Source organism: Anomalospiza imberbis, chromosome 1, assembly GCF_031753505.1.
Source record: "Anomalospiza imberbis isolate Cuckoo-Finch-1a 21T00152 chromosome 1, ASM3175350v1, whole genome shotgun sequence".
Lineage (NCBI taxonomy): Eukaryota > Metazoa > Chordata > Aves > Passeriformes > Viduidae > Anomalospiza > Anomalospiza imberbis.
Window position 1 is genome coordinate 89,276,700 of NC_089681.1, and position 16,134 is coordinate 89,292,833.

Genomic DNA, 16,134 nt, shown 5'->3' on the forward strand with positions numbered 1-16,134 from the left:
TGTGTGTGCCTCACACCCCATTCTTCACCCAGAGGAAGGCAAAGTTAACTTTTGTTTGTTTCCAGAAAATTAGATGGCAGGCAAAGTATCTGTGGTGACAGTAGCCTGGGAGCTGTGTCATTCCTTCTCAAGGGCTGGAGGAGAAGAGGGTTTTGGCTAACACCCCACAGAGGAAAACCTATCTGTGTCTGCACACTTGACACCATCAGTGAGATGGGGAGTATTGCCTGGTGCCCCTGAGCACCCAGGAGTTTGTCTGTGGTACTCAGCTTGCTATTCAGAGGTGCTGCTTGCCTGAGTCACTCTGTGCTGAAAATGAAACACTGTGATTCTAGCAGAGCACACAATGAACTGCTAATTACAAACTGAAAACAAAGAGAAAAATGAGCACAGCATAATTTCATGCCATGCTAAAGAGTTTTTTTTTTTCCTTGGTTGCTTTAGTCACCCTACTATGAGGTGTTATGGCAGAGAGCGGGAAACTGGGTTAGTCCCTGCCACACACTTGTTTCTTCCGGAGTTCACAAATGTCTGGGCTGCTTTTCTCTCCATTTGTTCGAGAAGGATTTCCCATGATCTTGTCTTTCATTCTACTGCTTTTGTCTTTCTGCAGTGCTCTCTTCCTAACTCATACTTGCTTGCTTCATATGTAGGAAGTCATATTTTAATTCCATCACAGCAATTATTCTGTGTGGGAGAAAAAAATTCCACCAGCTGCTGTTCTGTATTGTGAAGAACACAGAACTACCTGGTCTGTCTGTGCCTTCCTTCTCTGCCAGTTCCTTGTCACTAGAGTTTGGAAATAGTTTCAATAGGTGCCTGTGAAGCAGGAGAATGAAGAATTCTGCAGGGCACTGGAGTGAGCACAAGCACAGACTGGACTGCAGTTAGAATGAGGAGTGTGCACTCCAGTCTGCACACTTGCTTCTCAGAGCACGGTCCTTGAGTGAGCAGCCTCAGAGACATGTATGAACTTTTAAATTGTTTCAGTAAATTACCTGTTTATACCTCTCCTCAGGGGGAGGTACTTCGGTAAGTACTACACATACCTGTCTGCGTTTCATATTCAGGCACACAGGCATAAATACTGATGCATTAATTCAAATATATATGAGTAGCATGCATGACATCCTAAGGATTTGCTTATAGGATCACAGTATGGCATCCCCTGAGCATCACCTATGAGAAATACAGGAACACACTGGCAGTGCGTTCTGCCCTGACTGGCAATCCACTCCTAGCCAAGGCTTCAAATGGATAGGCTCCAGTGCTTTCTGCAAGGCGTTGTGCCAGCATGATACAGATGATGGGGAAAAGCTGAACAGATACTTAACATCTCTGTGTATATCTTCCCCATTCTGTCACAAGAGTACCTCATATAAATAAATAAAAGGGATGCTGTTAAGTCATGCCAGTCAAAGAAAAGTCTGAAGACAGATTCTGGCTGCCTGCCTGGTTGTGCTAGGTTTTCTAGGCTATGAAGCATATACTTGTGTCTGAGAAATTATTTAACCAGGGATCCATGGACTTCTGGAGACCTAGGATGATTTCTGAAGGAGATGCTAAATGTAAATAAGAGAAGAAAGACTGTTGTAATGGGACTTCAATCTACTCTGCAGGAATCAGCACCTCTGTTAAAAAATGCTGAGGTCTCTAAGCATTGAGAAGTTGACAGCTATTTTATCATTTACGGAAAACTTCAGGAATGCTGTAGGGCACTTGATTCCAAGATAGCTCTGCCATTTCTCTGTCACACTGACATTAGTGGGACTTCGGTTAGTAAATCTGCAATACCCCACTATCAGTTAGACTGAAGTTTGGTGTTTGGGGTTTGTTTTTTGTTTTTTTTTTTTTTTTTTTTGGGGGGGGGAGGGGGGGGTATGTGTTCCTTTCTGTCCATGTAGGGCTAGTAACAGGTGCGCGTGCCCTGCCGCGTGGTATTTCTCGCGGAAGGTCGCGTGCCCTGTCGCGTGGCCCTGTCTCGCGCAGTTGCGCGTGCCCTGCCACGTGGTATTTCTCGCGGAAGGTCGCGTGCCCGGGTCTCGCGCAGTTGCGTGTGCCCTGCCGCGTGGTATTTGTCGCGGAAGGTCGCGTGCCCTGCCGCGTGGTATTTGTCGCGCAAGTTCGCGTGCCCTGCCGCGTGCCCGGATCTCGCGAAGTTGCGCGTGCCCTGCCACGTGGTATTTCTCGCGGAAGGTCGCGTGCCCTGTCGCGTGGGCGAAGCTCGTGCCGTGTCGCGCGGCCAGATCTCGTGGCTGGTCTCGTGCGCTCTCGCGCTCAGGTGCGCGTGCCCGGTCTCGCGCTGATGCTCGTGGCTTGTCGCACGCCGGGTCTCGCGGCCGGTCGCGTGCCCTTCCGCGCCGCGTGTCTCGCCAGGGGGCGCCTTCCGCGCCGCGACCGCCAGGGGGCGCGCAGCTCCCGCCGCCCACCCAGAGCTGCCCCTCGCGCCGCAGGCCCCGGCTCTCAGGGCTCCCTGCCACACAGGGCCCCCCCTCTTCCCCCCCCCTTTTTTTTTTTTTTTTTTTTTTTTTTCTGGTCTGTTTTAATCTGCTCTCAGCACGGTAGCGGGGAGCAGCGCCCCGTGTGGCATCCCCTGTTCGTCGGTGGCCCCGAGGTCCACCCGCGCCGCTGCTTGCGGGGATCCGGCCGTGCGCTGCCGCTCGTTCCGGGGGCACTGGGGACAAATACCGGCGAGAGGGAGCGCAGCGGCGCGAGCGGAACGGGCGCGCGGGCTCCCAGTGCCGGCCGGTTCCCGGTTCCGGCCGCGCGAGAGGCCGCACCGCTGGACGGGGGCGGTGAGGAGCCGGGCGCTGGCTGCCGCCCTGACGGCTGCGAGATGCGAAGGGCGGCTGAAAGGCAAGCCTGGAGTGCCCTTCAGGAGGTCAACCTGTACGTCGCCAGCTTTTCGGCAGGATCTGCACTTAAACTCTCTTGACAGATGAGTTTCTAAGCTCCTCCAACGAGGAGGATACCACGATCCCCTGGGTTCTACTGGGTTCTCCCTAGAGCTGGAAAGGCTCTCCTTGTAATACTTAATTCTCTCTACTGAAAATTGTGTTTGTGGTAATATGTGTACAAAGGGTCATGCGCAATCTTTTAGTGTCTAAAAGCCCAACTTTTTACACTTTGGAAACCTATTACTGTCTCTCATTTTTTCTTTCTTTAACTAAACAAAAAAAGTACTTTAACGTTTCCTCTTCATTATTGTTTTCCCAACCCTTTCAGCCCTCTCTGTATTCTCTCCCATTTAGTCACACATTCCACAGTTTGCCACACTGGAGTGAATGCAAGTATCACGTAGTTGCCAACATAGTATGTAGTGATCACATTTACTCTTGAATGCCTGCAGCGTGGACTTATGAAATCTTTGGGAGCATTTCTACGTTTATTACAGTGTAGGGTTTTTTTTTTTTTTCCAGGCTGGAATCCTTACAGCAGTGTTTTGTATTGAAGGAAAAAAAAAAAAAACAGCTGAGCTTTTATTCCTAGATAAAGCCTCTTCCTCAGTCACCTGATTTCAAGTAACTGTTAAGTAACTTAACAGTAATACTACTACTACTACTTAATGGTAACAATACTACTTATCTATTAATTTAAGTGAATCTCTGTCCACCATGTGCCATGAAGCATTGCTTAGGGCTTGGACAAGGTTGTTTCTGTTCAGTGTCTTTAGCATGACAGAAAGGAAATTCTGGATTTATTTTTTTCCTGCATTAATTGAAGTTTCAGCAGGATTTCTCCTAGCAAAGGTTATAACATCACATAACTTTGATATGCTTCTTTAGAATTCACTTTGCACATAAGTAGTGTGAGCCTTGGGTCCCAGTGGGTTGCTCCTGGTTGTTCCCCCACTGTCCAGACTGAGGATTCAGAATCCTCTTAGAGATCCTTCAGTCGATTCCACTGATCATGTCTCTCACAAAGCAGAAGCATCCATGTGCTGTGAGGGCGACTAAATTCACTCACTCGGGGTTAGTGGATATGAAATTGGTGTGTCTGCCTTGAAGGTCACCCTTGTCTTGCACAGGGGTATGGTGAGGTTGTTAGTTGGGTTGTAACTGCACTTAAGGGTGCTCTGACAAGTGTCTTCTGCTCTTTTGGGGCAGAACAAGCAGTCTGTGTAAATTTCTAAGTGCTGAGAAGGGGAGGCTGAGAGCTACAAATGATCTGTCACTTGTTGGTTCCTCCTGCTCTTGGCTACCCTGCGTACTCGTTCTCTCTGGGAGGGTGGACCTTGTTTGCTAGCTGGGCTTCAGCTCAGGCCGAGCCCTTTGTTCCCTGGGGAACTCTTAAGGATGCGCCGTAGGGAAGGACATTGGCACTAGACTGTTGCTGAAGCCGGAGGGAATGGGAAGACAATTCGCATCTGCCTCTTCAACCTCCCAGGCTGGGTTAAACGTTTCCAGGGGCAGTTAAAAATGTGCTTTCGGTTCTGTCCCCTGAGGGTATAATGGGAATTTCCCCCCCAGTTCTGTGGCTGTGAGCGCTCTGCAGCAGGTGCAGCACAAAGCACTGTGCACAACTGGCCACGTGTTGCCTCCACGTGCGTGAAAGGGCTCACGCAGGAACATGCACACAGCCCGTAACTGTGCTTTCTCTTTGGATCCCCTGCTGGTATTTTGTGCTGCTTTGGCCACCTCTGCCATCCCTCTGCCGTCGGGCCTGGGCTGGTCCTGCCCAGGAGGGCACCGCCAGCGTCTCTGATCACTCTGTGCTCTGTGTCCGGGATACTCTTTGGATGGCTGGTGATTCATGTACAGAATTAAGGCACTTTCCCTAAAGCACATTGGAAGTGTCTCCATACATCTTGGAATTTTATTTAGCGTGTCCTTTTGATACATGCCAAGCCCTGCCTTGATGTTTGTAGCCTCCCAGATGTTTGGATGATTTTTTTTTCCTGTGGCATGTTGCTGTGTAACCCAGCAGGCACGACACTTGATCTTCTTCCTCTGCAACTTATAAAAATCTCTTATCTTTATAGACATTCAGAGTAGCGACCCATCTGCCTGTTATATTCCGTCATTACTTATACCTTGTGCTTTACTTTGGGTTTCTGTATCTTATTTTAGCAAGCATAGAAACAAAAAGGAATGGATGCTGGATAATTCCCATAGAGAATTGTTTCCTGATAATGTCAGGCTCATTTTTTACCTGTATGTGTTCCTCGACCACAACATCATAGTAAGTAATCAAGAGGGATAAGAAAGATAAAAATATCTGTATATATGGGGGGAGGGGGGTGGCTTCTGAGGCTCCGACTTTCCAGTTTTCCTGTTACCTCTCTGAAGCATAAACTCTAAAACTCAGTTCGTTCAAATTCGTGGAAATCTGCAAACCACATTGGGTCATAGAATGGTTTGTGTTGGAAGGGGACCTTAAAGATCCTCTCGTTCCAGCCCCGCTGCCATGGACAGGGACACTTCTCACTAGACCAGGCTGCTCAAAGCCTCATCCAGCTTGGCCTTGAACACTGCCAGGGATGGGGCATCCACAGGTTTTCTGGGCAACCTGTTCCACTGCCTCACCACCCTCACAGTAAAGAATTACACGATTAAGTAAAGATATGAGACCTTGTACAGTTATTAAGCTAACTAATTATATAAAATATGGTGTTGAAAATAATACAGCGTGAATAGAGCAACAAAATGTCTTTGAGTTGTTTCAGAGAAAAATCTCAACTTGACCAATCCTGTACAAATTCTTGATGTATGTAATTAACAGCTTAGAATGCTTTCCAAATAATTGAGTGAACTATGTAGTGTGTTTTATTTTCCAGAATGGAAACTTTCCCTTCTGATGTGCAAAAGATTACATGAATGCAATTACAGAATAAAATACCTTACATGATCTCCTAGTTTGACATGACAGTGAAACACAGAAATATTTTCTGCTTGTTTCGCCACAGAATGCACTTGAAGCACAGAGCTGGTTAGTGAATGGCAGACTGAAAGATGTCTACTGAAGAGAAATTATCCTACTGTGTGTATGTCTATGTACATTGCTAATTTTGAGATTAAGCTGCTAGGTTGTGATGATGAACAATTGTTGGCTGCAGTTGTATGTGCTCAGCTTGTGATTTTTGCACAAAAATATGGACAGCATGAAATGTACCTATTGTTACTTATTTTTTAAAAGGTGATGTCTCATTAGCAAACTTAATTATTTTGTGTCTGTTGAAAGCAACAATAAGGCTTCCAATGTATTGCCTTTGGGGTTTTTTCAGTACTCATTACAATGTTTTCTGGCATTCATCAGCACTTCTAAATTACTGGGAAGAGTGTAATTAATCATTCACTTCCTTACACTTCCTACTAGACAAACACAGATCATTGCAGGCAAGTTGAAGTAAGCCATTTCAGATTTTCAAAACATGCTGCAGCTAGTGGAAATCTTGGGGGAAGCACTGCTTTAAACATTCTATCAACAGATTACAGCACAAAAGGTAACTCAGTGCCTGACTGTAACAGCATTTGATGGCAAACAGTTTATGAGTTCTCTTTGAGGAAGGATTTCTATGTCACTAAGTCAATAAAAATTCAAGGAAGAAGTTTATGGAATTTGTTTTCAGTCCAGTCCAAGTGCATCTCCAAGCAACTTGAGAAAATAGAGTTCAAGTGTTAGAAGCCCCAAATTCTGAGCCAAACCTTGTCAGCTGACAGTTCTTTCATTGGGATTTATTTACGTTTGCTGCATTAAATCAGAAGTCATATAAATAAAAGTTCTGTTTAGGCCAGAAAGGAAAAGTAAACCAAGTAGACAAGTTCAGACGAAAAAGATCAGGGTTTTTATCTTTATTCTGCACATATGGAACATTTGGAAAGCATTGTGTAAACGGAACTTAGGCCAACTTTTTCTGAAATAGTTACCATCTGATTTGTCTGCATGATACTTAGTTGGTAAAAATGCTTATTGCTCTGCTTTTGGAAGTGAGAGCTTACCCATGAACTGCAACCTGTAGAGACAGAAAGTGTGTTCTTAAATGGTTTGTCAGCAAAGTTTAAATCTGCTGCTTTCCCTACCCACCCAAGCTGCTTCACAAAATCACATCACCGCTGGAATGAAAGCACTTGGAGCACTTGGAGAGCAGCAGCCAAATGTGTATAATGTGCTGCCCCATGAGGAGGGGAGGGAACAAGCTGGCCAAGAACTGAGTATAAGTATGTAGCCCAATTTCTTCTGAAAGAATGAAACAATCCTTTTATGTCCTTGTAGGAAAGTAATAGCTTTCTGTTCTCCCTCTGTAGGCTCCTTTTCTAGAAAACCGTTCTTCAAAAGAGCAGAGTGCAGCAGCATGCTTCAGCCTCCAGGATTCACACTGCTAGCTTCAGGAAGTATGACTACTTTTAAGTTATTGCTTAGATGAATGATAATAATAAAAGCTGACTAGCTTAAAAAAAAAAAAGGGACCTTGGATCACTGTCACATAACTGTTGATAATAATGTTTATTATGTTTATCTTGCCATTTTTCACCTTGTTGTCAATTACCACATTTCACTCTAGACTCTGGTCTCTAAGAAGTCCATGCTAAAATGAACATTTGTTTCAACAAAGGCTTCCATATGAATGCAAGCCACAAAGGGTTTCTTTTAAGTTGGATATGAGTGGGTTTTCTTTTTCCTCCTCCCTTCCTCTGAAGGAGAGAAAGACAAGTTCTGGAAGCTTGGTTGCTGGTCTAAAACATTAATAGCATGAAATCTCTTCAGTGTTTCTGTGTTAAATGCTGTTTCAGAGCCATTGCTACTTAAGGGATTTAGTTGCTGAATACTTACCTAAGACCTGCGTTCCCAGTTAAACATAAGAATTGACCTTACCATGTATGGAATATATCAACAGCCTTGTTTTGTTTGTTTATTTTTTTTTTTTATCTGATTAGTCTTACTGTATTAATGCTTATGATGCAATGTCTTTAGGTTTTTGAGGGGTAAAACCTGGCATGGTAATGGAAGTAAAAGCAATCAGATAAAGGAAAGTGTCTGTCCTTGCCTGCAGACTGTGGGAAGTATTTGAGCCTGCTTCAGGCTACAGTGCTTGGAGTCAGCTTGTTGAAGGCACTTGGCCAAAGATGATCCCACACCTGCACTGTGAAGGCCACAGAGGCTTGCCAGGGGAATGATGGGACACGTTAATGCCTTGTTCAGTCCTGTTATAGCCCAAGTACATTTTCTTTCTTAACCTGCCCTTTAGAGTTTAATCTTGTTCCTTTATATATCTGATAGTGAAGGAACTTCAGTGTTTTAAGTACTGCAAGAGTCCTAGAAGTAGATCTGAGTGGGTCGCCATATGAGGGAATTACAAGGAATGGGTTCTATGGGCTTTTAAAAAGGGAAAGGAAAAAAGGGGGGGATGTAATTACCACGCTGGCGATGATTCCAGTCCCTGGAGGAATGACTATTGCATGAGGGCTGCCTATCAGACAAAGTGAGTTTGTAATCTGTTTGTAGTGGCAAATTCCATGCTTGGCTCATTATGATACCTCAGTCTGAGTTAATTATAGCATTTGGGATTGGGGGTGAGGAGAAGGACAGGAATGAAAGCCTCTTTGAGAAAACTGAATTCAAAGGAAAGCATAGTGCAATTCAGTACCTTTTCTTGTGTCTGACGCTTCAGCTCCTGAGAGTGTCTCACCTTTACTCACACAGACAGTGCCATCTCTGGAAGGTCCTGTCATAAGAACCCCATGAAGCAGCCTATTGTTGGGTGCTGCTCTGAAGCTGTGTACACTTCAGGGTTATAAACACTACCAAGATGTTCCAGCATTACTTATTTCCAGGTCACCCTCATATTGATGCATTCCCTTGCATGTTTTCTGTTTGTGACCTATTTTTGATGCATTTCACATCTGCTTTAGCAGCTCTTTGACAACCAGAAAACAGGGCTGTTTACTGAGTTCACAGCTGCTGCTAATATCCGTGCAACTAGCCAGAATGACTGTTTTCTTGCTTAGCTCATCCTGTTGAATGAACCTCTCCACAGGGTTTGTTGCAAGTTTGTTTCAACTGGAATGCTATCAAAAGTTTCCACACATTTGTGAATTTCTCATACTTCAGCCTTCCTAGAAACCCAGAAACATATGCACTCTCACTAATTCCAGTAACTTTCTTCAGTTTCCCATGGCTTAACTACATCAGCTTTTTACAGGTTGAGAAAACAGCCTGTTGTAAATGGGATGAAATTCCTGCTGTCATTAGTTAACACGAATGCATTTAAACCGAGTCTTTAAGGAAATGAGTCTTCTTGTCTAGTTTAAGGACACTATTACGTATCAGCTCACATGACAGTGTTTCATTATGGTAACTCAATTACCTTTTTTTTTTTTTTTGGCTTGGTTTGGTTTGGTTTTTTTTTTTTTTGGCTTGGTTTGGGTTTTTTTTTTGTTTTTTTTTTTGTTTGTTTTGTATGCAGATTGATGTTTGAAGAGGGGTAGGAATGTAAATTAATCCTGCAGCATTTCCTTGTATCACCTTCAGCAAATGGCTTGCTCAGTGAGGCCACATCTTGTAGGGCTGAATTTCTGCCTGTGCTGTCGTCTGAGTGTCTGTGGGCAGTTTGCAGTTTGCTACTCTTGCAGTTCATTACGCTATGGATTAATTACTTTCAGGACACTTGTTCCCACGAAAGAGAGATAGTGTTGGACCTTTGTGGTATAGGTGCAAGAAGTCACAGCTGTGTGAGGATTGGGCAGTTTGGTTTTGTTGTTGTTTGTTTTGTGTTTAGGCATTGATTAGTAGCACAATATAGCCGGCAGCCAATGTGTGTGCTTCTGGAAGTGAACAGAGGTCCCAGTCTCCATGAAGCAATTAAGCTGAGGACACACTTCTTCAGTTCCAGCTGTTTGAGCACCTGAGTCTGCCCTTCCTGATTTTATAATACTGTTCAGCACTGTTATTGATCATCTCCCAAGTGCTCATTTTTTTAAATAATTGTGTTTCCTAAGCCACATTGTGGATCTCAACTTTCAAGCCTTTCTATGTCCTTGTGAGGTAAACGTTACCAGGTTAGCTGTGATCTGAATTACAGATGTGGATACAGAGGCATAAAGGGTATAAAAGATCTGCCAAAGTCATTTCAGTGCATCAGAGACAAAATTAGGCAAAAAGATTTCTGACTCCCACCTGTGTCCTACTCTTCCAAAGCAATTTTCATGCTTCATTCAATTTTGGAACTTTTGCTGTCACGGTATCTCACAGGTAGCTTTCATTTCTTAATGGTTTTGAAGACTGATTTTCACCACTCCCACCCCTGGTTCATTTCCAGTTGTTAATGAAGTATATCTTGGATTTTCTTTGGTCCATTGTGAAGCTCCTGGTGGTGACTCTAAAGTACTTTCTGATCCCTACCTGCTGCTTCTTAGACAGTGACAGAAAATGTGGTGACCAGCCTTTACTCTCATTTTACCAGCTGCAGCCAGCAGGAGATACCAGACCGTTTGTTTGGGCTCCTTGCAGCTGGACTAAAATATTTAGTTGCTAGCAGGCTTTTCAGTTTGCATTGCCCCACATCAGATGACCAGTGTTGAGGGGTAGCTTAAAAATATTTCTTGTGGTAGTTAACTAACATTGGAATGCTTTGTTTGTTTGTTTGTTTGTTTGTAGTGTTGTGACAATGACAAGGTGAGTGCCATGAACTAGGAAGGAAGTGAACTGATTTGTGGTACCTTAAAGTTGTTCTCCACTGAAACCTAGATGCACAACAACCTTCTCTGAACCTCTCTTTCTTTCACCTGTTTCAGATACTCTGGGAAGTGAAATCTTGATTTTCTGAGACATCTGCCTGTTTTGATATGTTCTAAAGGGAACCTGGATGAGTAGCTGATACTAACTACTTAAATTTGATATGGCTAAATCCGTTCAAGCAAAAGCCCACCATAGTTTAAGGCAAAATGTAATAGTGGTGGAATAAATGGATTGAAGACTGGGCATTGTGCAGCTGAAAGTGGGCAATGAAGTGCTCTGTTATTTTACACAAGTCTCAGCATTGCTTTGCTGTACTGAGAGGTAGGAAGAACCAGAAATTAATTCAGTCAACACAGCTGTTTGTGGAGGTCATGGTATGTACACAGCTCATTGACTCATAAATTCCTTGCCAAAGCATCACCTCTTCTACATCCGTGAGTGTCCTCTCATCTTTCTGCACCAAAACTCATCTTTGTTCCTTTAGTGTTTTTCTCCTCTATGTGAATTCATTCAGCTGGAGAGATGGCAAGTATTCATCAAGGCAGCTCTCCACTTCCTACCCAGGCAGTTCTGATGAACACTTAGCACCCTTCCATTTGGTCAGGAAAATTTCTTTCTAGGGCTTTGCTGATGTATCATTTTCTAGCTGCAGTAGGACAGTGTATGGATTGGTAAGCTGACACCTGTGAGTTGACTTCTATAGGCTCATTAGGTCCCTGGGTGGTTGCTGGGGAGGACTTTGGAACCATGCGGGCAGAACAAATGCTAAAATACAGCAAACATCTTCCTCATTAGGGAAATTCACCCAGTTGCAAAACAGCTGGGATAAAAGGGACCACTGGAAATAGTCCACACCCAGTGCTCAGCTCTGCTCAGGTACCTTATCCAGTTGTGTTCTTTGTAACTTCAACCATGGAGACTCCACATCCTCTCTGGGCAGCCTGTGCCAGTGTCCAGTCATACCTGCAGTAAAAGTTTTATCTCAAAAGGGCATTTAAATGGAGTTCCCTGTATTTCAATTTGTGCCCACTGCAATTGGAAAGGAGGAGGCAGTTGTGTAGGTGGATTTTAGCAAAGTCAGGAGAAAAGAAACAAAGCAATAGACTGCAGTAAAACAATTCTGTAGCAAAAATGATGAATTTCCGTGACACAGTGCAAATCAGTAGACTAAAGATTGGAAGAGGGGAATCCTTCCAGCCCCAGCTGAAATTGATGAGGTAGTTCACACCTCTCAGAATTGTAATTTGAGGCAGACTGAAACACGATGGAGAGTGAGCATGTTCTTGATTTTATCTGTACATGTGAGCACAATAAAATTCTCTTATTTTTCAGAGCTGAGCTGGATTTCTCCAGCACAATTCTGCGGCAATGGGCAAATGCCACAGGAAGGCTTTACAGCCAGAGAACATATAAAGTCTGGAACATGGATAAACTGGTTAGGATAAAATAGAAACCAGCAGAGCCCTCTGCCAGAATCTGAAGTGAAATGAATAGAGGTTCAAAAAAAGTTCATTCAGTATGCCTGGCTCCTTGTTTCCATAATTTAGGAATAATTACATTTTTGTCACTAACATTGTTTTTAAATGTCAATAGAAACCAGACAAGTATATTTGTAAACCCAGCCCTGTCACATTGAATATATTAGGTTTTCCAATACCAGCCTCTTTTAAGTAAGGCTGAGGAAGCATTAAAAGCTCAGTAACTCTCAAGTGTTAGGAAGCTATTGAAAGAGCTTGTTAGGCTTTATGACAAGCAGGTTGAAATATAATAGGCCTGGAGTTTTGTGAAGGAGCCGGAAAGCTGTGGTTGAAGAGAGGACAGTGCCCAAGAGTTTGTAGACCAGATGATTTGTGCAGAGGGGATGTTGGAAGGTTCAAGGCAAAATAAACAAATGGGGCTACCCACAGGGACAATGTTAAGCTGAGACCAAAGTGCTTCCTTAGCTTGGTTTCTAAACACCAGTTAGTCTGTCTAACCAAAGAAGGCATTTTCAGTTAAAGTTTCTTCCTGTCCACACTCAGGCCACGGAGCCATTTTCTGTTACCTAATTGACCACATTTGTTCTGACCCAACTTTCCTTAGCCTTTTACCTAGTGAAACTGCGGGTCTTCGTGCTAATCCAGAACAGCACATGATTATCTTCTGACAGTCTTAGATGGGGTTTGGTTAACTCTGTCCTTCCCTACTGGCTCTGTTCTTATCCCTCTGCTGTGGTATTGTGCTAAAATAGGCCACCTTTTTTACATCATTTTCTGGTGGAAGCTCTTTGGTTCTGATGTCTTTTACTAGACCAACTCGGGTGCCTAGGAAATAAAAGCTAGCTAGCCTCTGGTAAGATAGGTCCTGCTAACAGACGTATGTTCCATGTTCTTGGATCCTCTGCCATGGCACTAGCAACAAGAAAAATAAATTAACAAAGATTGTTCCTAGCATTTACAGTTTTGAACGTAAATTTGAAGATGTGAGCCAAGTGCAGTAATAACTTATGTGACTTGCAGGCCTCTTTGAGCTGTAACTTGGAAGTGTGTACCTAGTCTTATTCATATCACCATGGGATTGAGAGCTCCCCAGGAGTATTCTTTTTAAAAAAAACCCTTGATCTTCAATGGAGATGCATATTAAAGAAAATGTAACTCTACAGAGACAGCTTGGCCTTGTAATAATCACTACATCCAGTTCATGGGGTCGAATTGTATATAATTCATAGGCCTGTCAAAATGTAATGTCTACCACTTTAAAACTAGGTTCTAGAGGCCCTGAGCATAGGCATCGTCACTAGAATATGTCAGCTCAAGAATGAGTTCCTCGAAAAATGGAACAGGAAGCTGTTACAGCTAAGCAGTTATGGCTGTTGACGGCTAGCTAGAGAATATTGCATTACACTAACTCAATTTTTTCCCAAAGGATAGGAACTTTTTTATTCTTATTTCCTTTTTTACAGCTATGACAGATCTGGGATATGTAGAAGAGAAGAGAAGAGAATAGGGAAGCAGGAACATTTAAAAAAAAAACCTCAATGGTTTGAAATCCTAGCTTTTTAATACCTTTTTGAATTATATATATGTTCTCTCTCTTATAAATAACATAGCTGGTTGGGGAAAAAAAAATCTTTCCTGTTAAGGTTGTAAACTGCCAGTGTTTGTTACTGAACTTTCCAGATCATCCCTTGTCAATTTAAGATTATTTTCCCTAATCCCTACTGCACCTTAAGCACATCACCAGACATTCACCAAAGAAAGGTTAGTCCAGCTACTTCTGCAAGCACAACATCTCTGAGTCACTGAAGACATTCTTCATGTAATTCCGTGGTCCCTGAGCAGTTCCAAACAGGCCGACTTATTCCAGCCCTACCAACATATTCCTCGCTGAGTCAGGAAGGACACAGAGTGTTTGCGTAACCCCGCTGTCACGCAGAAATGTCACTGTCTGTGAACAATACTGGATTACACCAGGCAAAACCTGCTCTGAAGACTGAAGGGAATTTCATAATTAAAAACCAGAACAAAACTAAATGATAACATGCTCTATTCAGGGTACCCGACAGAAACCAGGTCTATAAACCTTCATTCCTCCAAAGTCACATACTTGGGGGTGTATTGAACCATCCTTTGCAGCAGTACATGGCTACACCACAAAACAAGGACAAATTTATTCACACCATGTTTATTTATACCACATCTCTTTGGATGTTCTCTTCTTACTGAGTGCAGTAGCTGGAACCTGTTCTTCCAGCTTCATTAAATAAAGGTGAAAGTCTCAGCTTTAGAAACCAGCATCGCTGGGCTTGAAAAGCTTTTATCTTCTCCCATTTGATGGCTCAGGAATTCATACTTTGCTACTGACCAGCTCACTGACTTTCCTGTAACTGAAGTTTTGTTACAGTAAGTTGAAGAATTCTGTGAAAATCTAGAATTATCTTTTCTTTTTCTCATTATGTATTTTCTATGGCTTCTTTATTTTACGGGAGGGATAATGAAGAAATCTCAGTAGAGCATCTTATTTACCGATTGTGTTGTAATCATCATATGCCCAATACAATGTATGGATTCCTCATTTTAGTAATATTCTCCTGGAAGGAAGATTGGAGTTAGGGAAAACTCCTGTGTAGCTAACCTTGGCAGTACTCAATGTGTCTAGCAGATGCCAAGTGCAGTGTTTGGGAATAAATCATTGCTAGCTAAATTTTAGCTAATATAACAAGTAAAATATATGAATGTGTTACTTTAGCAAATGAATGCTGTCAGATCTAATCCTGGGTTTCCAGCCTTTAAAAATGCAGGTGGTGCATATTAGTGATGAAGTGAACAGTTTGAGGAGGAAGGAACTTAAAAGTATTCTAAATTCAAATTACTTGATGTAGAAACTTGAAACACTTATATCCATGGGAAAATTTTCCCTTTCCATTTTTTTTAAACCATTCAAGTGCAGACATACTTCTTTCTCTTTTACTACCACTTGTTTGTGGGGAGCAGGAGGTTTTAGAAATTTGAGAAAATAACTTGTAGTTCTGTAGAACTTCCACTAGCTCTGTTTTGGCTGTAATTTGCAGCCTGAAAGACATAAAGAAAACATTTCCAGGAGATAATGTGGCTTAGATTAATCGATGTTGCTGCGCATGTTTAAGTCAATTACTCAGAGGGAACACAAAAATTCTTAACTGTTTATAGTACCTAAAACCAGTATAAATAAAGCACTGCTCTCCAAAACTTAGAGAAGCTTTTATCTTAGGAGGATTAAGTGACTTCACTTGTTTTCTTTAAGGAAAACAAAATTAGTATTCTCTTTTCTAATTTTTACCAGGATAAATTTTTTTCTGTATAAAAAGAAAGCAAATGAATGAATGCATCTTTTGATACTAAAGATTAAAGTATCCTTTTACATTTGCTGAGCAGTAATTTATTTTGCATGCTGATAAATTTTGAGGTAAAATTATTAATCTGTGTCCATTTTCTATTTTTAGGTGTATTCAACAGTAACAAATGTATTGGAAAGGACTTAAGAAAGGCTGGTGGGGGAGGATAGGAGAAAAAATTAAGTGAACTTTAAGGTCAGTGTCAAAAAGATACCAACCTAACCTGATTATTGTCTGCCCTTTGGAGAGGGGAGAGTCTTGCACAGCTGCATTAAAGTTGAGAAAAATGAGAAGCTGAAGAGGAAATCATATTAGTCTCTGAGTAGGTTATGTTGTACAGTTAAGGAATGATGGCTTCTTAGTTTCCTTTAAAAGAACTACTGAAGTCATGTAACCGAACAAGAAAAGGTAACTATAAAAATCTTGCACCTTAGCCATGAAAGTGAGGTGAATATCACGTAGTATACAACTGATTTCTCTTTTATAGGAAGCCAGAGGCTCTCCGCTAAGAAGAATGCATTGTTTACAGGTTTGGAAAGGTTCATTCCATATCCCAACAGTATTCTTGTGATGGCATGGCAAAATCTAAATAGTGTTTTACTGTTTTC

At 42.5% G+C, this 16,134-nt stretch overlaps 1 protein-coding gene and 1 long non-coding RNA gene across 2 annotated transcripts in view; one reads left to right on the forward strand and one right to left on the reverse strand.

Moving 5' to 3' along the window:
* Positions 1-407: 407 nt before the first annotated feature.
* On the reverse strand, positions 408-1,872 carry LOC137469483 (uncharacterized). The gene is made up of 2 exons (XR_010996560.1): positions 1,180-1,872; positions 408-1,142 (listed from the first exon to the last, which is right to left on the reverse strand). It is a non-coding gene; the product is annotated as an uncharacterized lncRNA (long non-coding RNA).
* A 3,912-nt stretch (positions 1,873-5,784) lies between these two features.
* The window catches only part of ATXN1 (ataxin 1), a 312,015-nt gene continuing 301,665 nt past the window's right edge, over positions 5,785-16,134 (forward strand). Inside the window, exons 1-2 of the mRNA XM_068190009.1 lie at positions 5,785-7,157; positions 7,245-7,331. The gene's annotated coding sequence lies outside the window, so the exon portion shown is untranslated. The remainder of the gene's footprint in view (positions 7,158-7,244; positions 7,332-16,134) is intronic.